This window comes from Helianthus annuus, chromosome 3 (genome assembly GCF_002127325.2).
Source record: "Helianthus annuus cultivar XRQ/B chromosome 3, HanXRQr2.0-SUNRISE, whole genome shotgun sequence".
NCBI classification, from domain to species: Eukaryota; Viridiplantae; Streptophyta; class Magnoliopsida; order Asterales; family Asteraceae; genus Helianthus; species Helianthus annuus.
The window spans coordinates 67,276,875-67,300,035 of record NC_035435.2 but is presented as its reverse complement, the minus strand read 5'-3'; the positions used below and the strand labels follow the sequence as shown (position 1 = coordinate 67,300,035).

Here is a 23,161-nt window from a genome sequence, read left to right as displayed (position 1 = left end):
GTGTTATCACTTAAAAGATATATTTTAGAATACCAGTGGCTAGGGTTTTCATCCATAAACTTGCATATATACGACTCCCAAAGTACAGATCAATTACAGTCATGTATTTTAAGGCTGCTGGATGGGGGGACGGACCTGGACCGCCCAGCCACGGCGCCAGTCCCCAACACCATTTCCTTAGGAGTTAAAATAAAGTGCAACTGATAATTCATGTTGCAAACATTGGTTGTTAAGTATGTTATAAAGTTGTTACTTCTGTTTGTTATGCAGTTATTTCTAACAGGGTGTAAAGTGTGCAGGTTAAAAGGATAACGGGCTTAGATGCAATCTCCTGAGGATTAAAGTGGAAGTTTGTGAATCTTGGAGGGTAAAAAGTGAAAGTATCTTTTATGCGCTTATAAAAGGCAGTGTATTGTACTGTTGAGTTTTCAACTTGTTTACAGATCTTTCTTGTTCTCTCTCTCTCTCTCGCAATTGGGCGATTAGGGTTTGTGTATTCAGATCGATTGTGATCTGATTTGTTTGATCTCGTGTGAGATCTACTTGTTCTGGTTTGTATAAGATCAACTGACATCAGTTGATCATCTTCTTCTTTGTATTGTTACAGATCTCACTGTTTGTGAGATCTAGGGTTTCAGGGGGGTATTTTCTGGTTTGGGTGAATAATAATAGTTTTGTCACCGTTTTGTCGCTATTTTGTTGTTTCCTTTGGTTTATTGCAATTGTCATACCATTTTACATGGTATCAGAGCTTGTCACACCCCCAAAATACCACATGCGGAATCACCGTGGGGCGTGTGACGTACCAGGATCCAAGCCACCAATCACATTGAACTACGCATAATATTTAAATAAAACATTCCATTAATTTCAAAAATATAAATCCAAGACATAAGTTAAACCAAAGTAGTTGTTCAGTGGAAGCATAATGTAAACTGTAAATCAATTGTTTCAAAACAAGTGTTCATAATCAACGCAGCAAGTATAGAAGAGTCTCGACCCATGACCACTCCAGCACTCCTAGATAGCAAGTCCATGTCAAGAATCTAACGACCTGCAAGCATGCAGACAAGTGTGTCAGACGACGCTGGTGAGTTCAAAGTTTTGTTAACGCGTTTAGTTACCAGATATGAGTAAAAACAGTTTAATGATTTGATTTGATGTTGTTATTAACTCGATTACCGCAGATGGCAGCTAGATTTATTTGCCCAACCCCAATGTCTCTATCAAAACATTGGTCAAGTGGTTAAGGTAATTAGCTCATGCTCATCCTCCCCGGTACGGTGTGAGGGTGCCAAACCTAATAGCGCTATCAACTAATAAGCTTGTTGCCTCCCCGGCAACTAATCGGTAGATGTAAGGGGTCTTATCGATAGAAATGAGTGTAATAACCAACATCCCAATAACCTTACATTCCTCCCCGGAACGTTACCTGATATCCCTCCCCGGGATGCATGCTTGGAAAAAGAGCAGTGAAATCACCTTGGTTTGCTCGGTATGAGTAATTACTTGTTCATACTTAAACAGTCACAGCCTATGGTATTCATGTTTACGAAATCAGTTTACATTCACAATGTACAAGTTTACGTTTATAATCGTAGCATGCATTCAAGTAACAGTTTCTAAATAATACATAACAGTCATTTCAAGTCATACATAACCACCACTCCCATGCATATTTCGCAACAGTATTCATCAGTCAAGTATACTAATCAAAACCGAATTATGTTTTCTCATGGCATAACTGATATCATTTGCAGGCAAGGATCAACATATAATAATTCATTATTATCCTCGTTCCAAACTATGGTCGGTTTGCAAGCTTTTGTCCTAATGACTTAAACTTCAAGGTGACGAAACTTCCCATGTTTCGTCGGCATTAGAGTAACGAAACTTCACATGTTTTGTCGGTCTGGGAGTAACGAAACTTCACATGTTTTGTCGGTCTGGGAGTAACGAAACTTCACATGTTTCGTCTGCATGAGGGTGACGAAACTTCACAAGTTTCGTCGGCAGGAGATTGACGAAATACCAAGTGTTTCGTCACAATAACAAATAACCATGTACGCGCAGGAACCCTAATCATGCCACTAAGAACTGTAATCACCACCATTAACAATTCATCAGTTTAGTAGTATCCGTTTTACAATTATCATGCTATATATATATTCATGAATTTCCTTAAAACATACGGTTAACTACTGATCGTGTTTCTAAATCATTACCAATGACAACAACAGTCTATCAACAGATGGTTACTATGATTCACATCATCATATAATCCAAAACATGAATGATGTTCCATTAACACACCAAGAAATCACGCAACCAAGTAGGACAAATAGATAAACTGAATGTTTGGGGCAGCTTATGCTAACCTTAACCAAGATGGAATCGAAGAATAACTTTAATCGAGAAAGATTTGCCGTGGGTTTCGAAGGAGGAGAGGAGGGGTGATACGGAGATTAGGGTTTGCCAAAAGATAACTGCCGCACAAAAATGCAGCACCAATAGTATATATAACTGAATCGCATATGGGCTTTACTTGGGCCGACAGCCCAAGCGTCGTGCAAGAGTGATGACGAAACATCAATGTTTCGTCGAGCATAGGATGATGACGAAACTTCAGTGTTTCGTCGAGTAGGTTTCGTCGAGGTGGGGAGGGTTGGCAAGGAACATGCAGTAAAGATTTTCATAATTAATATCAACCTCACATAACACTATTTTAATTAATCACTCACATGTTATAGCACAACAAATTACAAAAAAACAAAATTGTAACAAGCAACGTGTTAGGAAAGACCTGTGAAAACTCGGGTTGTCACAGAGCTAAATAGCTCTTGATTACTGATCTTGGTTCTTCCGTTGTGAGTTGTTTTTTAGGTTTTTGGCCATTGTTGCAGGAGAAGTTCTTCTGTGTTCAAAGAAGTGTGTAGATCTGGTCTTGGAAAGTGTGTCGTTCAAATCTGGTTCAATCCTGGTGTTCTAGGGTTTGCAGATCAGTTGTTGTGATACTTGATCAACTCGATCTTGGTGTTGAAGGCTGTGTTGGTCTTTGAAAACCTAGAAGGTTTTCAGAGCAAACTGACCAGTGTCTTTTTCTCTTGCTTCATTGTCTTCTTGTGTGATCTGTAACCCTAGAAGGTTACAGATTCATACTAGTTTGGAACGCAAGTTTGTAAGATCGTTCTTGTCCTTTTCTTTGTTATTTCTGTTTCATTTTCATCATATATTGTGTGTCTAGGCATCCTTGTTTTCCGGACTAGTCGGGCCATCACTTGATCGAGTCTACGTGCTAATTGTGCATTATTTGATATGTTTTTTCTTGTTTGTGGGTTATTGTCTAGTTTCGGTTCCTGAGTAAAGGCATGTCCAGGCACCTTTGAGTGATGAACCTAGAGTCTTGTCCCTGACTCAGCTTCGCCTTAGGTTCTGCTGTTATATTCTTTGTTTGTTCATTGTGGGTGTTATCTGTTGATAACTACTGTTATTCTGTGTTATTAGTTTCTTGGTGTTCATTATTGTTTTGGTATTTGTTCTGTCTTTCTGTTACTTAAAATGAATGATACAGGTAGTTCGTCACAGACTTTGATTAGTAAGTCGGATGTAGGAGATCCTTTATATCTTCATCCGAGTGACTCTAGTGCCCTGACTATAGTGAATATTAAGTTGAAAGGTACAGAAAACTATTCTGTATGGTCAAGTGCAATGAAGTTAGCCTTAGAGGCTAAGAATAAGTATGGGTTCATAGATGGTAAATGTGTTAAGTCTAAGAGTGATCCTGTGTTAGCTAGCTAGTGGGACAGATGTAATTCTGTTGTACTTACATGGTTGTTAAATTCTGTGTCTGAGAAACTGTTTCTTGGTCAGGTTTTTTCAAAGTTAGCATCTGAGGTCTGGACAGATCTCAAAGAGTCTTTCTATAGGGTGGATGGTTCTATTGTATATGATTTGTATAAAAAAATAATTGTGTTTCACAAAATGGTACTTCTGTTGCAGAATATTATAATAAACTGACAACAATGTGGAAGCATTTTGATGCTATGTTGCATCTTCCTTCATGTTCTTGTTAAGCTGCTAAAGACTTTAATGATTTTTCAACGTTAATCAAATTAATGCAATTTCTTATGGGGATTGATGATGTTTATCAATCTGTGAGAACAAATCTATTAACAAGAGAACCATTACCTTCTGTTAAAGTGGCATTCTCTGTCATTTCTAGAAAAGAGTCACATAGGTTGTCTAGTAGTGGGTCAAAAACACAAAGTGTGTCTTTTCTTTCTAAATCCAATCAGTCATTTGATCAAAGAAAGAAAGTTAATAGAGGTCCTAACTCAAAACTGAAGTGTACTCACTATAATATCTTAGGACATACTATTGATAGATGTTTTGAAATCATTGGATATCCACCTGGGTTCAAACGTAGGGTTAATAGTAACAACCAGTCTAATAGAGTCAACTTGGCTAGTAATAATAAAACTAATTCTGTGGTTGGAACATCTTCATCTGTTAGTGGAAATGGTTTACCTTTTACATCTGAGCAGATTGGTAAGTTGTTGAGTCTTGTTGGAGAAAAGGGTGGATCTGATTCTCAGAATCAGAATGTAGGAGGTGAGTGTTTTAATGTTTTCAACTTTGTTAGTTGTTCAAGTTCTGTCAGTTTTAGTATGAATGGGTGGACTGTTGACTTTGGGGCTAGTCAACATATGGTTAGTACAGATAAAAATTTGATTAATTTTGTGGATGTGTCTGAGTTTAACATTACTGTTGGACATCCGAATGGTACAAGTGTCAAGGTCTTAAAGTTTGGTGATCTAAAGTTGACAAATGATATTCTTTTGAAAGATATTTTTTATGTTCCTGGTTATTGTGTAAATCTGTTGTCTGTGTACAAGTTGTCTAAAGATAATCATGTGTCAGTCAAGTTTAATGAGACAAGTTGTTTCTTACAGGATTCCAGTTCAAAGAGAATCCTGATGAGTGGTAGACAGGACTGTGGTCTGTATTTTGTAGGAAATGCTGGTAATAATGTTAATGCCTGTTTTAATAGTTCTGTGAAGTCTTTTTCTTGGCATAGTAGGCTAGGTGTGACATCTGTGTCACTTCAATAATCAAACAAATACCAAACCAATGAAATATTATATTTCATACTTGGAATTTGTATAAATATGTGTATCGTTTGCACATATCAACTCTTGTTCGATTTCAAGCTTTAAATCGCTTTCTGGAAGGTTATGCGTGCTCTGATGCGTAAATATAACCAGTTTAATGCAACGAACACTCCGTAAAAGTGAAATAGGCTTAACATACCTTAAATAACCTTCACATAACTTAGAAATAAGTTTTGGATGGTTTGGTGTGTTGAAATCAAGTTTGTTCGATCGCAGGGACTATTTATGTCAAACTGCGAAACAATACCGATTTGTGTAGTAACGAACATTCCAGAACTTGATCATTAGTTAAACACACCCTAAATATCCTTTACATAGCTTAGAAATAAGCTTTGAGGGGTTCGGTATGCTAAAATAAACTTTATTGATCAATAGGGACTAAAAGCGTCAAAAAGTGCATAAGTTTTCACTTTCGCGCATATTTTACGTTCTGAATATATCCGGACATCCAAAAATTTATGTAAGCATTAAAATATTTTATTTTAGTGTTTGGCATAATAAAATTTCATTCGTCGCTTGATTTGGATCGTTTTTGCGTTCGTTACGACTTCCGTCGTAATTAACCGAACAACGCAACCGTACGACCAAACGAACTGACATCCGAGACGTTTTTGATCATGTTTTGAGTTCCCTATACTTTAACTTCATTGTAGAGCCTTGAAATGAGGTTAACGGGGTTTAAACGCATCAAAAAAGGCCTTAAACATGTGCAGGGACCAAAACTGTAATTTTGAAACTTTTCTGAAGCTGGCACTTGCAAGCGCTGCGCGAGCACCAACTGCTCTCCCCGTAGCGCTACGCGAGCACCTCATCTGGACAGAAAGTTGATTTTCTGCATTTTTCAGCAATGGGGTCGAACTTGGGGGTCTATTTTGTAACTTTTTCAATACCGTTAGCTGGTTTTGGGGCACCCCTAGTATCCTAAAACCATGGGCCACATGTGTACGTTCCAGATCGAAGCTCAATCTTCAAGAAACGATCCTAACGGTTCTTGAATTCCTATAAATACCCCTCACCATTCACTTGCAAAACCCACTTGATTTCTTGAGATTTCTCTAAGTTGGAGTGCTAAACCACTTCATACCTGAGAATACTTGGGAAATCAAAGCTTGCGGGGACCCTTTGTAAGTATTCCTTCGTTCTTTTCATTCGTTTTTATCATAAAAGTCAAACTGCGTTTGACTTTCTGCATTGACCAGTTTATGGTCAATGCGAAGTTCGTTTGAACTTCATAACGTAAGCGTAATCATGATGGTTATAGTCCCTAGTGACTATACCTACTGATTACCACGTTATCTAGGAGTAGTGACGAGTCGTAGTTTCGGCCAAAATACGTATTCGCGTATTTTGTAACCAAGCTACTTATAGGTATCAAAACCGTTTATTTTGATACCAAACCTGTTTTCTAACTTTGTTAAACATGTTTTGACATGTTTAGCTCGTCACTTTTAGTTTAGTGCTTGTGTAGAGTCGTAAGTCAAGCGGACTAAACACCCGCTTAGACTTTCGAACACGACCCGTTTGGTCGATCATTAGGATCCGACCAAACATGTTTAGTGACCATAGTTGCGTAGGGAATAACCTTCCGAGGTTATACCTTATGGTCACCTAGTTTAAGTAGTTGTATGATAAGTAGTTTATATGCCTTAGGTAAATTACCAAAATACCCTTTTCATACATAATTGGTAATTAAGCATATGTAACCTAAATTTTTGTCACATAACTTATTATGTAACATATTTAAACATGTTTTGGCATATAATACTTGTCATAAGGTTAGTTAGACGTCTCGAACGCGCATTGCGCGTGCGACGCGTTAAAGTAGCGTAAGCTACCTTAATGGATCATAATGGGTCGAAAGCACTTAGGATAGGTTTCATTTTAGTATGTAGGCCTTGTTAGACCATATCATATGAGTTCCCACACTCATTTGGTTCACGAGACCTCATACTATCCGATCTCCCGATTTAGGTCCGGTTTATTTATATAGTTACCTATATTAGGTACCGTTTGATTCCGTGCTCCCTCTAGCTTGCTTGGTAGTTGTTCAAGACTTCTAAGCACTCTCAAGTGAGTACATAGTCCCCTCTTTTACTGTTTTCAACTGTTTTGGGGTGAAGCATGTGTACTTATCTGTTATTTTCATGATTTCAAAGTATAATTGATTATACATTTTAGTACTTATCTTTTGACAAACTGAATGATTATTTATGGTTTAAACTCTAAAATTTTCTCAAAAGATTATAAAATTAATGTTTGGAATAGTACTTATTTTTGTTGACCAGACCGGTTGGTAGTATGATATAGCGCTATAGGATTTGACACCCCATTCCTGTTGTCATGGAATGTCTGAAACCAATTTGTTGCTCCATCCAAATAGGGATTGCCTTTGTGGTATTTCTATAGTCTCAAAGGTGTATTTTGATGCACTAGGTCTGAATGAATTCTTAAATCACATTATTTTTGTATATTAAGTTATACTCCCAAAAGTATAATTTGATATGCTCTCATATGGGATATTGTACAAAAACCAACATATATTTTTTTAATCATTAAAACATAGTTTGATATGTTATTTTCATAATCCAAAGCATAGATTTAATATGTTATTTTGAAACCAAAACATAGTTTAATATGTTTATTTATAAATCCAAAGAATACTTTTAATATACTACTGAAAATTATTTTTTTTAACAACTAAAGTATATTTAATATACTGTTTGTTTAACAATTGGGATTTGGTTAGTGTTTAGATGACGGGACGGGTGTAATGTGATGAAAACATGGTAGATACGCTGCTGGTACTTCTTATATATAAGTGTTTTCATCGCATTACATACCGTGGCGTTATTTAGTACACTTGGGTTAACGGTTTTGGAACTAAAATATATTCTAATATATTATTTATTCGACTTTCTTAAATCAAAGTATATTTTTATATATACTATAAACCTTTTTATCAAAATATTGTTTTTCAAACAATATATTTTTATACAAACTTATTCTACTTACTTATTTAATTTCCTGTGTATTATTATTTTATATCATCTGATTTCTTTTAAATGATTTATAAAAGAAAACCTCTTACAAGGATCATGACTACTTTTATTAAAACTTTTTCCTCTAAACTTATAAGTCATGAATCCTAATTACTATAAAACCTATGTATCTCACATGCATTTTTATGCTGACTTACCTATTTTTACACATGTTTCACGTGCTGCTTTGTGATGATTGATGATATATGCTACACTTAGGATGGACTCGTGCCTTAGCGACTTTAAAACTTGAAAGATAATAGTTGTACTTATTTGATTGTATTAAAACAATGAGTTCATTTATGCAATAAAACGAAACTATTTAATACATGGTTGTGAAACAATGATTCTGTTACAACACTCCCCGATGTTTCCGCCACGTTTTGTTGTTTTACGTGGTCGGGGTGTGACAGAAAAGTTGGTATCAGAGGCAATGGTTATAGGGAATTAGGTTATTAGTAATGCTTTGACTTAGACTATAACCTTCCTTGGACCCCAACACAAGTTATCTTGTGTTTAGTTTTAAAACAATACCATCACTTATTCTTAGGTGACAACCACAATAAGAACACAAATTTCGTTTCCATCTTGAAAACTAATCATCTGTTCTAGGATAATTTATTATAAGGTTTTGAACCCTTTAAGTTTTCAAAATCCCATGAAAGTTTGGTCTAAATAATGTGAACACGTGCAAACTGGAAGGGTGGGTGCCTGTACCCTGGGTCTTCTGTCTAAGGCTAGAGTGTTCGTACAAATCCACAGTATCGGACTAGTCACTCTTACCTGGGAACTCTTGGGGTGAGTGTCCACTTATAGGTGAGCATGTCTTCGCGATACATTATATTGACCTATTTACTTTGATTAGTCACCGTCTCATTTGTTTGCCTTAGGAAACAAACAAATGATCGCAATTTTATGCATTATTATTCTGTTTTCATTTCCCTTGTTTCCTCCCATGTCTCCCATTTTCTTCATGATGCCTCTTCATCGCAACAACAATGTCCGAACTAGGTGCTGCAATTGTCCATCAACTAGGCGTCGTACTACCAGAAGACCGTTGATTTAGCTATCACCGTGACTCGTCTCAGGGATGAAGCCATACAAGGGAACCGCTCCTTGGAGCAATCAATGCCACCGTCATCATCCGAATCAAATACCTTGTTTCAAATGGACCCACGGTGGACGATGGGGACATTTGGTTAACATGTGTCGCTTTGCAATCCAAAGCAAAGCTGTTACAAATCCTGCTGCTGCTCAACCTTCAAACTCTGCTTCATATGTCACCTGGCATATCTAGCGCCTCAACCTCATGAACTTTCTACCTTGTGTATCGACTTAAGCACGCCTAGTGCAAGGTGTCGAAACACCTCTCATTACACAAATTCCAAAATCCATATAGGATCTTTTTATCTTCACAATTAGATCTTTATGGATGATTATCACTCAAATCGGAGCCCTTAATTGAATTATTCGTATGCCTTAATACGTATATTACGATTCGATAAGGATAAATCCGAATTCCTATTAAAGATCTTTCTATCTCCATAGTTAGATTCTTATGTTTAAAGTGCCAAATGAAATCCACGAATTGGATTCCTGGTGTGCTTTAAATATTCGTGTCCAAAGATAACAAATTAATAATCAAGTTATCAATTATGTGATTATGTGCTTATGTGTTTTCTTATATGTTTTGTGTTTTTATGTGATCCATCCAAATCCTCATAGAATCTTCCATATCTCATATGAGGGATTCATAGTAGGATATCTAAAGGTACTATCTTAAATCCTTAATGGACTTCAACGTTGTAGTTAAGTCCCATGGGTTATAAAGTACTATTCTATAATTGGACCCCTTGAGTGGTCTAGTTAAACAGATTGATTTGAAAATCTGGTTAGAAATATCATGTGATGATATAGTTGAAAAGATCCCTTAAGTGGTCTATTTAAGGAGATCGTATGACGGTCTAGTTAAAAAAATCATGTGTTGATCTACTTAAAAAGATCGTTCATTGATCAAGTTAAAAAGATCCTTTGGTGGTCTAGTCAAATCGCTTCATGTTTATTCAATTGATTTTTCCCATACGCATTATGAAATGAATTGTGCAGACTGTGCAAGGAATTACGTAATTATGGAGGCCTACATAATTATGGAATTCAGTGCACAGAAACCACAGGAAGTTTTGTCATGTGTTAAGACCTATAGTGACAAGAGTAATGATACGGGATAAGTCTTCGACCTTGACCGATGTCATTTTATCTTACACTCCCCAATTCAGATTTCAAGCACACACAAGTTTCCTATGATAAGTCTTCATAAGAAACGTTCCTTTGTTCGTAGTTCGAAACCCCATGTTTTGATACTACAAGGACTTCACTTTGAGGGTTGACAATTTCGCTAAGAATCCTAACATGGCCCAGAGTTTTACTTAAGGGTTCAATGGATTTATTTGAAAGCGAAACCGTCACAGCTGTCTTCACAAGTTTCCTCTAGAATTAAATTTCGGGACGAAATTTCCTAAAGTAGGGGAGACTGTGACATCTGTGTCACTTCAATCATCAAACAAATACCAAACCAATGAAATATTGTATTTCATACTTGGAATTTGTATAAATATGTGTATCGTTTGCACATATCAACTCTTGTTCGATTTCAAGCTTTAAATCGCTTTCTGGAAGGTTATACGTGCTCTGATGCGTAAATATAACCAGTTTAATGCAATGAACACTCCGGAATAGTGAAATAGGATTAACATACCTTATATGACCTTCACATAACTTAGAAATAAGTTTTGGATGGTTTGGTATGTTGAAATCAAGTTTGTTCGATCGCAGGGACTATTTGTGTCAAACTGCGAAACAATACCGATTTGGATAGTAATGAACATTCCGGAACTTGATCATAAGTTAAACATACCCTAAATATCCTTTACATAGCTTAGAAATAAGCTTTGATGGGTTCGGTATGCTAAAATAAACTTTATTGACAATAGGGACTAAAAGCGTCAAAAAGTGCATAAGTTTGCACTTTCGCGCATATTTTACGTTCTGAATATAACCGGACATCCAAAAATTTATGTAAGCATTAAAATATTTTATTTTAGTGTTTGGCATAATAAAATTTCATTCGTCGCTTGATTTGGATCGTTTTTGCGTTCGTTACGACTTCCGTCGTAATTAACCGAACAACGCAACCGTACGACCAAACGAACCGACATCCAAGATGTTTTTGAGCATGCTTTGAGTTCCCTATACTTTAACTTCATTGTAGAGCCTTGAAATGAGGTTAACGGGGTTTAAACGCATCGAAAAAGGCCTTAAACATGTGCAGGGACCAAAACTGTAATTTTTGAAACTTTTCTGAAGCTGGCACCTGCTAGCGCTACGCGAGCACCAACTGCTCTCCCCGTAGCGCTACGCGAGCACCTCATCTGGACAGAAAGTTGATTTTCTGCATTTTTCAGCAATGGGGTCGAACTTGGGGGTCTATTTTGTAACTTTTTCCATACCGTTAGCTGGTTTTGGGGCACCCCTAGTATCTCAAAACCATGGGCCACATCTGTACAATCCAGATCGAAGCTCAATCTTCGAGAAACGATCCTAACGGTTCTTGAATTCCTATAAATACCCCTCACCATTCACTTGCAAAACCCACTTGATTTCTTGAGATTTCTCTAAGTTGGAGTGCTAAACCACTTCATACCTGAGAATACTTGGGAAATCAAAGCTTGCGGGGACCCTTTTTAAGTATTCCTTCGTTCTTTTCATTCGTTTTAATCGTAAAAGTCAAACTGCGTTTGACTTTCTTCATTGACCAGTTTATGGTCAATGCGAAGTTCGTTTGAACTTCATAATGTGAGCGTAATCACGATGGTTATAGTCTCTAGTGACTATACCTACTGATTACCACGTTATCTAGGTGTAGTGACGAGTCGTAGTTTCGGCCAAAATACGTATTCACGTATTTTGTAACCCAGCTACTTATAGGTATCAAAACCGTTTGTTTTGATACCAAACCTATTTTCTAACTTTGTTAAACATGTTTCGACATGTTTAGCTCGTCACTTTTAGTTTAGTGCTTGTGTAGAGTCGTAAGTCAAGCGGACTAAACACCCGCTTAGACTTTCGAACACGACCCGTTTGGTCGATCATTAGGATCCCACCAAACATGTTTAGTGACCATAGTTGCATAGGGAATAACCTTCCGAGGTTATACCTTATGGTCACCTAGTTTAAGTAGTTGTATGATAAGTAGTTTATATGCCTTAGGTAAATTACCAAAATGCCCTTTTCATACATAATTGGTAATTAAGCATATGTAACCTAAATTTTTGTCACATAACTAATTATGCAACATATTTAAACATGTTTTGGCATATAATACTTGTCATAAGGCTAGTTAGACGTCTCGAATGCGCATGGCGCGCGCTACGCGTTAAAGTAGCGTAAGCTACTTTAATGGATCATAATGGGTCGAAAGCACTTAGGATAGGTTTCATTTTAGTATGTAGGCCTTGTTAGACCATATCATATGAGTTCCCACACTCATTTGGTTCACGAGACCTCATACTATCCGATCTCCCGATTTAGGTCCGGTTTATTTATGTAGTTACCTATATTAGGTGCCGTTTGATTCCGTGCTCCCTCTAGCTTGCTTGGTAGCTGTTCAAGACTTCTAAGCACTCTCAAGTGAGTACATAGTCCCCTCTTTTACTGTTTTCAACTGTTTTGGTGTGAAGCATGTGTACCTATCTGTTATTTTCATGATTTCAAAGTATAATTGATTATACATGTTAGTACTTATCTTTTGACAAACTGAATGATTATTTATGGTTTAAACTCTAAAATTTTCTCAAAAGATTATAAAATTAATGTTTGGAATAGTACTTATTTTTGTTCACCAGACCGGTTGGTAGTATGATATAGCGCTATAGATTTGACACCCCATTCCTGTTGTCATGGAATGTCGGAAACCAATTTGTTGCTCCATCCAAATAGGGATTGCCTTTGTGGTATTTCTATAGTCTCAAAGTGTATTTTGATGCACTAGGTCTGAATGAATTCTTAAATCACATTATTTTAGTATATTAAGTTATACTCCCAAAAGTATAGTTTGACATGCTCTCATATGGGATATTGTACAAAAACCAACATATATTTTGTTAATCATTAAAACATAGTTTGATATGTTATTTTCATAATCCAAAGCATAGTTTTAATATGTTATTTTCAAACCAAAACATAGTTTAATATGTTTATTTATAAATCCAAAGTTTACTTTTAATATACTACTGAAAACTATTATTTTTTTTAACAACTAAAGTATATTTAATATACTATTTGTTTAACAATTGGGATTTGGTTATTGTTTAGATAACGGGACGGGTGTAATGTGATGAAAACATGGTAGATACGCCGCTGGTACTTCTTATATATAAGTGTTTTCATCGCATTACATACCGTGGCGTTATTTAGTACACTTGGGTTAACGGTTTTGGAACTAAAATATATTCTAATATATTATTTATTCGACTTTCTTAATTCAAAGTATATTTTTATATATACTATAAACCTTTTTATCAAAATATTGTTTTTCAAACAATATATTTTTATACAAACTTATTCTACTTACTTGTTTAATTTCCTGTGTATTATTATTTTATATCATCTGATTTCTTATAAATGATTTATAAAAGAAAACCTTTTATAAGGATCATGACTACTTTTATTAAAACTTTTGCCTCTAAACTTATAAGTCTTGAATCCTAATGACTATAAAACCTATGTATCTCACAGGCATTTTTATGCTGACGTACCTATTTTTACACATGTTTCAGGTGCTGCTTTGTGATGATTGATGATATATGCTACACTTAGGATGGACTCGTGCCTTAGCGACTTTAAAACTTGAAAGATAATAGTTGTACTTATTTGATTGTATTAAAACAATGAGTTCATTTATTCAATAAAACGTAACTATTTAATCCATGTTTGTGAAACAATGATTCTGTTACAACACTCCCCGATGTTTCCGCCATGTTTTGTTGTTTTACGTGGTCGGGGTGTGACACTAGGACACCCTTCAGATCAGGTTCTAGCAGTGTTAAAACAAAGTCTTAAAATCCAGTCTAGTGAACATGGCCCTTGTGATGTATGTCATAGCGCAAAACAAGTTAGGGTTCCATTTCCGTTGAGTGAACGCAAGTCTAAATTAGTTGATGATCTCATACATTTGGATGTATGGGGTCCTTATAAAGTGACAAGTTATGATGGTTATATATATTTTTTAACTATCGTTGATGATTATTCTAGAGCTATGTGGTGTTATTTTTTAACTAGTAAAACAGAGGTTTTTGAAACCTTGAAAGTTTTTTTATGAGCTGTGTTGACTCAATTTAAGAAGAAAATTAAAATAATTAGAAGTGATAATGGAATGGAATTTGTTAATAATCAAATGGACAGTTTTTGTAAAACAAAGGGAATTATACATCAAACCTCTTGTTCCTATATGCCACAACAAAATGGTGTGGTGGAAAGGAAACACGGACACATGTTAAATACTGCTAGAGCTTTGATGTTTCAGGGTAGTTTACCTTTAAGATTTTGGTCTGATTGTGTGTTAACTGTTGTATATCTTATTAACAGGTTGCCATCTTATGTGTTGAATGGTAGGAGTCCTTTTGAAATGATGTTTAACTTTAGACCCTCTTTATCTCATCTAAGAAACTTTGGGTGTTTGTGTTTTAGTACTATTTTACATGAATCTCATAAATTTTCTTATCACACTGAAAAGCGTGTGCTGCTTGGTTATTCTAGTTTTAAAAAGGGGTACAAACTATGGAGTTTGGATAGTAAGAAAGTGTTTTTTTTTCAAGAGATGTAAAATTTTATGAAAATGTTTATCCTTTTAAAGTTAAAACTTTTGATAACCGAGAACCAGTTTATGATAAACAATTAAATCATGTAAACTTTTTTTGACAATGTTTCACCTGAAGTTTCTAACATACCCAATGATGAAGATGGTACAAATGGTGCTCAAGATCCTGTTAGTGATGATCAGCAACCATTGTCACCCTCTACATCAGCCCCTGTATCAGGTGTTGATACTGTTCAACAATCTGAACAGGTGAGCAGTAGTAGACAGGGTACCAATGAGAGGGCAGAGGACACTATAGGGTCAAATGTTGAGACCAACCAATCTGAGGGTGATGTGAATGTTAGAAAATCTTCTAGGAATGTGTCTATGCCTAAAAGATTTGATGATTTTGTTATTGAGGGTAAAGTTAGATATGGTATGGAAAAGGTTGTTAATTATGCTAACCTGTCTTATGAAAATGTGTGTTTTGTTGCTTCCTTAAATAAAACTGTTGAGCCTAAAACTTATAGTGAAGTTGTTAAAGATGAAAGGTGGGTTGAAGCAATGAATAATGAGATGGAAGCACTTTATAGAAATAATACTTGGGTTTTGGTAGATCTTCCTAAAGGTAGGAAGCCTATAGGTTGCAAGTGGGTTTATAAGATAAAGTATAAGGCTAATGGTGAGGTAGAAAGGTACAAGGCCAGATTAGTGGCCAAAGGGTTTAACCAAAGGGAAGGAATAGATTTCGGTGAAACTTTTTCACCTGTGGTAAAAATGGTAACTGTCAGAAATGTTTTAAAGCTTGCTATTAATAATAATTGGCCGTTATACCAAATGGATGTAAATAATGCATTTCTATATGGAGCATTAACTGAGGATGTGTTTATGACTTTGCCTCAAGGTTATTTTACAAATGATAATACTAAAGTGTGTAAATTAGTTAAATCTTTGTACGGTCTAAAACAAGCTCCGAGGTAGTGGAATGAAAAATTGACTGTTGTGTTAGTGTCAATGGGGTTTGTTCAAAGTGTTTTTGATTATTCCTTGTTTGTTTTGTCTAAACAAGATGTGTTTATAATTCTTTTAGTCTATGTTGATGACATAATTGTGATTGGAAATAATAAAACTGGAATAGAAAAGGTTAAGACATGTTTGAAGGAAAGTTTTCAAATCAAAGATCTTGGTATACTTAGATATTTTCTAGGTATTGAGGTGCTATATTCTGATGCTTGCATTTGTTTGTCACAAAGAAAATATTATCTTGAATTATTAAATGAATTTGGATATTTGGGGTGTAAACCTGTTACTACACCAATTGAGCAAAGTTTTATTGTGACTAATAAATGTGATAAAGAACAAAAAAAAAACTTGGAAAATATAAATGGTTTTCAAAGGTTGATAGGGAAGTTGATATATTTGTCATTAACTAGGCCAGACATAAGTTATGTTGTCTAGTTTCTAAGTCAATACATGCGTTGTCCCAGTCAAGTTCATTTAGATATAGCACTGAGGTTGTTAAGATACTTGAAGTTATCACCTGGAAAGGGTGTTAATTTTAAGAAATCTGATGATATGAACATGTCAGGGTTTGTTGACTCTGACTGGGCCAAATGTCTTAAAACCAGAAAGTCCGTCACTGGTTTTGGTATTTTCCTTGGTGATACACTTGTTTCTTGGAAAAGCAAGAAACAGAGTGTAGTATCAAGGTCAACTGCAGAAGCTGAGTACGGAGCTATGTGATCAGCTACCATTTTAAATATTTTAACTGAGTTAAAAGTTGTATATAATCTGCCAGTTAAGTTATTCTGTGATAGCAAGTCTACAATTTTTATTTCTCAAAATCCTGTGTTCCATGAACGTACTAAACATTTTGAGATCGACTTACATTTTTTGAGAGAAAAAATTGTAGCTGGTATCACAGAACCTGAAAAGGTTCATTCGGATGTGCAGATTGCAGACATATTCACAAAGGGTTTGAGTGCGAGTCAACATCAAACTCTTTGTGAAAGTCTTGGTATGTTAGACATGTTTGCCACAAGAATTAAGGGGGCATGTTAAAATAAAGTGCAACTGATAATTCATGTTGCCAACATTGGTTGTTAAGTATGTTATAAAGTTGTTACTTCTGTTTGTTATGCAGTTATTTCTTAGAGGGTGTAAAGTGTGCAGGTTAAAAGGATAAAGGGCTTAGATGCAATCTCCTGAGGATTAAAGTGGAAGCTTGTGAATCTTGGAGGGTAAAAAGTGAAAGTATCTTTTATGCGCTTATAAAAGGTAGTGTATTGTACTGTTAAGTTTTCAACTTGTTTCCAGATATTTCTTGTTCTCTCTCTCTCTCTCTCTCTCTCTCTCTATCTCTCTCTCTCTCTCTCTCTCTCTCGCAATTGGGCGATTAGGGTTTGTGTATTCAGATCCATTGTGATCTGATTTGTTAGATCTCGTGTGAGATCTACTTGTTCTGGTTTGTATAAGATCAACTGATTACCACCAGTTGATCATCTTCTTCTTTGTATTATTACAGATCTCAATGTTTGTGAGATCTAGGGTTTCAGGGGGGTATTTTCTGGTTTGGGTGAATAATAATAGTTTTGTCACCGTTTTGTCGTTATTTTTGTTTCCTTTGGTTTATTGCAATTGTCATACCAGTTTACAGTCGTCGTCTTCAGCGGCTTGGGGAGGACGTTCATGCCGGGCCTCCTTCTTCTCACACACACATATACATACAACACATATATATATATATATATATATATATATATATATATATATATATATATATATATATATATATATATATATATATATATTTAGCCTCATCCTCCATTTCCTTAGGTCTATCCTTGGAGGGGCATCCTCCTTGGATGTTGACGTGCCGCTAACATGGTGGGGTATACTCCAAGGACTTGTCTCCTCCCATACCGACTAACCTAATTTCTTCAGTACTAAGATTCCTGACAAGAAATAGTCAAATGCATAGGAATTCTTTTCAAAATAATCAATTACAAGGGCCATACGTTATATTCAATTGTTAATTAATTTCTATATTCATTTAACGAGTACGGTCATTGCTAAAGACAGCGACAAAGCTACGACAGAGACAAAATCTATGATCCCGTATTCTTTGGGTGGCAGCTGCTGGAAAATTTCCTGTGGTAGGTTTTGGAGAGATTCTGTGTTTTTCTTTTTAACTTTATTTCCACTTACTATTGTGTATTATCATAATCTTGGCGGCACAAAAAAGAGGATGGCTTTATCGTAAAGATTGATTCAGAATGATTACAAACAAGTCACCATCCACTTTGTTTGACGACTCAATATAAAACAGGACGACCATCGCATGGATCGTTACCTGTTGGATGCATAGACCTATAAATTATTATAGGAAACAACAAAATAATATTATTAGGTATTAAGTTTTAAATTTAGTATCTTTGTTAGAGCATGTATGTATAGAAAGACTAAAACGTTAAATAACACTATATATTTATGCAAAAAAAAAAAAATCTAATGAATTTTGTTTCCATATTTTTACGTAAATATGATGTTTTGAAAAGTTTTAAGATATGATATTACTATTTCTATTTAACTATATATGATAAATTCAATGGAGTTTGAACTTGTTTAGGGGCCTGTATTGAAATTTTACTATTTTTCCGTAGAAGAAGGATGTTTAGGGGCTGTTTGTTTACCTTTTAACGAGACTGTTAATGATTTAGAACTCTTACTGGTTCAGTACTTAATGGTTTAGACTGTTTGTTTCGCAAGCAGATGTCTGAATGGTTCAGACATTTGTCTCTCAATAGTTAAGCATTATACTGAGTCTGAATGGTTAAGACCTTTTATTTAAATTGATCAGATATTTGACTCTGAAAAGTTAAACATTATACTGGCTCTTAATGGTTGAGACCCCTTACTGGTTCAGCACTTAATGGTTCAGACTTCTTACTGATTTAGCAGTTAACCATTTAAAAGTTGCCAAACAGCCCCTTAGTGTAATTACCGTTTTATTTTATATGGCTTGTTTGGTGTAATTACGCTTTTATGTTATATGGCTTTTCATCACTCATGATATACTAAATTCCTTTTTTTTTTATAAAGTTAGGAAATATTTAAAAATTAAATTTTTATAAGTATTTATTTTGGAGTTATATTTGAAAAAAAATTGCTTAATAAAATTTTGCCTGATCCATTCTATTAAATAAACTAGATTATAGAACCATGTATTACACATAATTCTATAATTTTATAATGTGTACAAATATTTGTTAAAATGTTTCAAAATTTATAAGAGTTAATTGCTTTGATAGTTCCTGTAGTTTTACGTTTTTCACGTTTCTTCCTCACCTTTTGTAAATAGCAGGTATGCTCCCTATCGTTTGTTATTTTGTTACTTGGATAGCCCCCTGAGTAAGTTTTAGTTAATTTGGTCAGTTAAGTTGGTGTGAAATTACTAAATTGTCCTTACTAAACATAAAAATTTGATTTATTGTTTGAAAGAAATATATATATATATAGGCTAGGAGTTGGCCAGAAAGTCCAAATTTCCTAAAAAGGGTAAAAAGTCATAAAACACCATAATGTCAACCATAAAACACACCAAAAATCCACAAATAATATGATGAAGATTACTAAAACATCATGTATGTGGGTTTTGTGTTGTGTTTTAGATGTTAAGGCTTTGATTATGGAATGACAAATATTATTGTGTTTTATGTTGTTTAGCATTTTGTGTTTTATATTCATAGTTATACGATGGTGCGTTTGAAGTTTTTATGGACTATTAGAGTTTGAATATGGTGTTTTAGTAATATTCATTCTATTATTTGTGAGTTTTAGGTGTGTTTTATGCCTGAAATTATTGTGTTTTATGACTTTTTACACTTTTTAGGAAACTTGGACTTTCTAGCCGAACCTCATATATATATATATATATATATATATATATATATATATATATATATATATATATATATATATATATATATATATATTACATGATTTAAGTAGGGCCCACCCCCACCACCACCCAACCATAGTTTGACAAATTACGATTACACTAAATAAGACAACGAGGTGAATCTGTTATATATTTAGTTATACACATGTGCATAGGAGATAATGATAATAAGGTAGTTACGTGTGATACATAGTTATGCACATGTGCATAAAACGTAATAGTATGTTAACATGTACATAAATTTGAATAGGATTCACTTAATAAATCAATATAATAAGGTGATTTTGTTTTTTATATAGTTATGCACGTGTGCGTAAATTGTCATAGTTGGTTAATATGCACGTTAATTTGAATATTAATCTCAATTATTTATTCATAAATGATATATAATTTGTATGCATTGTTATTTTGGTGTTATTTTTTTGTTATGACATACAGTTTTGTAGTTATATTAATATGTAATCAATGATATTTTGCAGTTATATGAACCTGTAACTCATGATTGAATATTATAATAAGGTAGCATTGTGTGATATACAGTGATGCACATGTGCATAAATTGATAGAGTATGTTTATATGCACATATGCATAATGTGACACCTGTGTCACCGCGACCATCAAACAAATACCAAGCCGATGAAATATTGTATTTCATACTTGGGATCTTGTATAAATATGTGTATGTTTTGCACATATCAATTATTGTTCAATTTCAAACTCTACATTGCTTTCTAGAGCATTATACGCAAACTGGTGCGTAAACGTACTCAGTTTAATGCGACAAATACTCCGGAACATCAACATATACTCAACATACCTTAAAAAACCTTTGCATAACTTAGAAATAAGTTTTGAAGGCTTGGGTATAGCAAAAACAAGTTAATTCGCTTACAGGGACTAAACTTGACAAACTGCGAAAGTATGCCAATTTGAACTGTAACGACCATTTCCGGAACATGTTCATAAGTTAAACATACCCTAAATATCCTCTACATAGCTTAGAAATAGGCTTTGAGGTGTTTGGTATGCTAAAACAAACTTTTGGATCATTCAGGGACTAAAAGTGTCAAAAAGTGCACAAGTTTGCACTTTCGCGCATAACTTACGTTCTGAATACATCCGGACATCCAAAAATTTATGTAAGCATCCTTATATTATGCCTTAGTGTTGGGCATGAGAAAAATCCATTCGTCGCGTCATTTGGATCGTCTTTCGCGCTTATGCGCATTCCGTCGTAATTAAGCGAACATCGCAATCGTACGGCCAAACGAACCGACATCCGGAATATTTTTGAGCATATTTCATGTCCCCTACACTTTAACTTCATCTTAGAGCCTTGAAATGAGGTTAACGGGGCTTAAACGTGCCAAAAATGGGCCAAAATACGTGTTTCTGAAGTGCAGGGACCAAAATTGTAAATTCTGATCTGGGAACCTTAGGCGGGGCGCGTAAGGATTTACCAAATCCTTACGCGGGGCGCGTGAGACTGTCAGACAGATTCAATGTATCTATTTAATGCAGTTGGCCTTTCGTTCGATCAAGAGGCAATGCCCTTTCACCCAATCAAGAGCCAAGGGGCAATTTCTGACTTACCACAAGAATTTGACAAGTGTACGCTCGAGATCGCGGCACGATATTCGATAAACGATCCTAACGGTTCCACTTTTCCTATAAATACCCCCCCTTTGTTCCAAAAACCCACAAAATCTGATCTTAAGGCTCTAAGTTGGAACCATTGTTCCATACCTGAGCTATTTGATCTAGATTAGCACTCGGGGACCTTCCGTAAGTCTTCTTTCGCTCTTTTATCGCTTTTCGAGTCCGAAAGTCAACGTTTTGTTGACTTTCTGCATTGACCAGCTTATGGTCGATGCGAAGTTCATGGAACTTCATAACGTGAGCGTGATCACGATGGTTATAGTCCGTAGTGACTATACCTACTGATCACCACGTTAACTAGGCTCAGTGACGGGTCGTAGTTTCGGCCAAAATGTGCATTCTTGCATATTTTGTAACCAAACTACTCGTGAGCATCAAAGCCGTTTGTTTTGATGTCAAACCTGTTTTCTAAACTTAGTTAAGCATGTTCTAACATGCTTAGCTCGTCACTTTTAGTTTAGTGCTTATATAGGGTCGTAAGGTAAGCGATCTAAACCATCGCTTATACTTTCGAACCCGACCCATTTGGTCGATCTTTAGGATCCGACCAAACACATTAGGTGACCATAGCTATAACCTTCCGAGGTTATACCTTGTGGTCACGATGTTAGGCGTTCCAAACGCGTTCTACGCGAACGACGCGTTAGGGTAGCATAAGCTACCTAAACGGGTCGTAATGGGTCGCAAGCACTTAGGTTAGGTTTCATTTTAGTATGTAGGCTTTGTTAAACCATATTACACGAGTCTCCATACTCGTTTGGTTTACGAACCCGCGTACTATCCGATCCTTCCGATTTGGTCCGGTATATTAACATAGCTACCTATTAGGTGCCGTTTGATATTCCGTGATCTAGCATTTGTTTGGTTATTATACAAGAACTCAAAGCAATCTCAGGTGAGTACATTGAACCCCTCTTTTACTGTTTTCCAAACTGTTTTGGGGTGAAACACATGTGCCTACTTGCTACTTTCATGCTTTCCGGTTTTCACATCATATACTGCTATGTTCGATAGTACATATATAGTACATTATTTCATTGTGTTTATGCTATGTATGCCCATTGTGTGCGTACTTAGTACATTGCTTTACATCACATTTATGCTATGTACGCCCATTGTGTGCATACGTAGTACATTGTTTCACATTGCATTTCTGTTGCATATGCTCATCCAGCATATGAACACAGTATACTACATTTTGAACCGTTGTACTCTACAATACATTTCATGCTACGTACGCCCATTGTGTGCATACGTAGTACATTGTTTCACATTGCATTTCTGATGCATATGCTCATCCAGCATATGAACACATTACCCTACATTTTGAACCGTTGTAACCATTTGACTATGTGAACCGTCTTACCCTTTTGATTTCATGAACCGTCTGTAACCATTGAACCGTGTAAACCAGTTGTATCCGTTGACATGAATTACATTTGACAATAGACATTTAACTATACATGAACATGTCTACCG

At 35.4% G+C, this 23,161-nt stretch overlaps 1 long non-coding RNA gene across 1 annotated transcript; it reads left to right on the top strand.

Annotated features, from left to right (window-relative positions):
- The first annotated feature begins 4,410 nt into the window (after positions 1 to 4,410).
- LOC110931921 lies at positions 4,411 to 14,988 on the top strand. Its single transcript, XR_004889370.1, has 3 exons — positions 4,411 to 4,611; positions 4,953 to 5,022; positions 14,852 to 14,988. It is a non-coding gene; the product is annotated as an uncharacterized LOC110931921 (long non-coding RNA).
- The last annotated feature ends 8,173 nt before the right edge of the window (positions 14,989 to 23,161 follow it).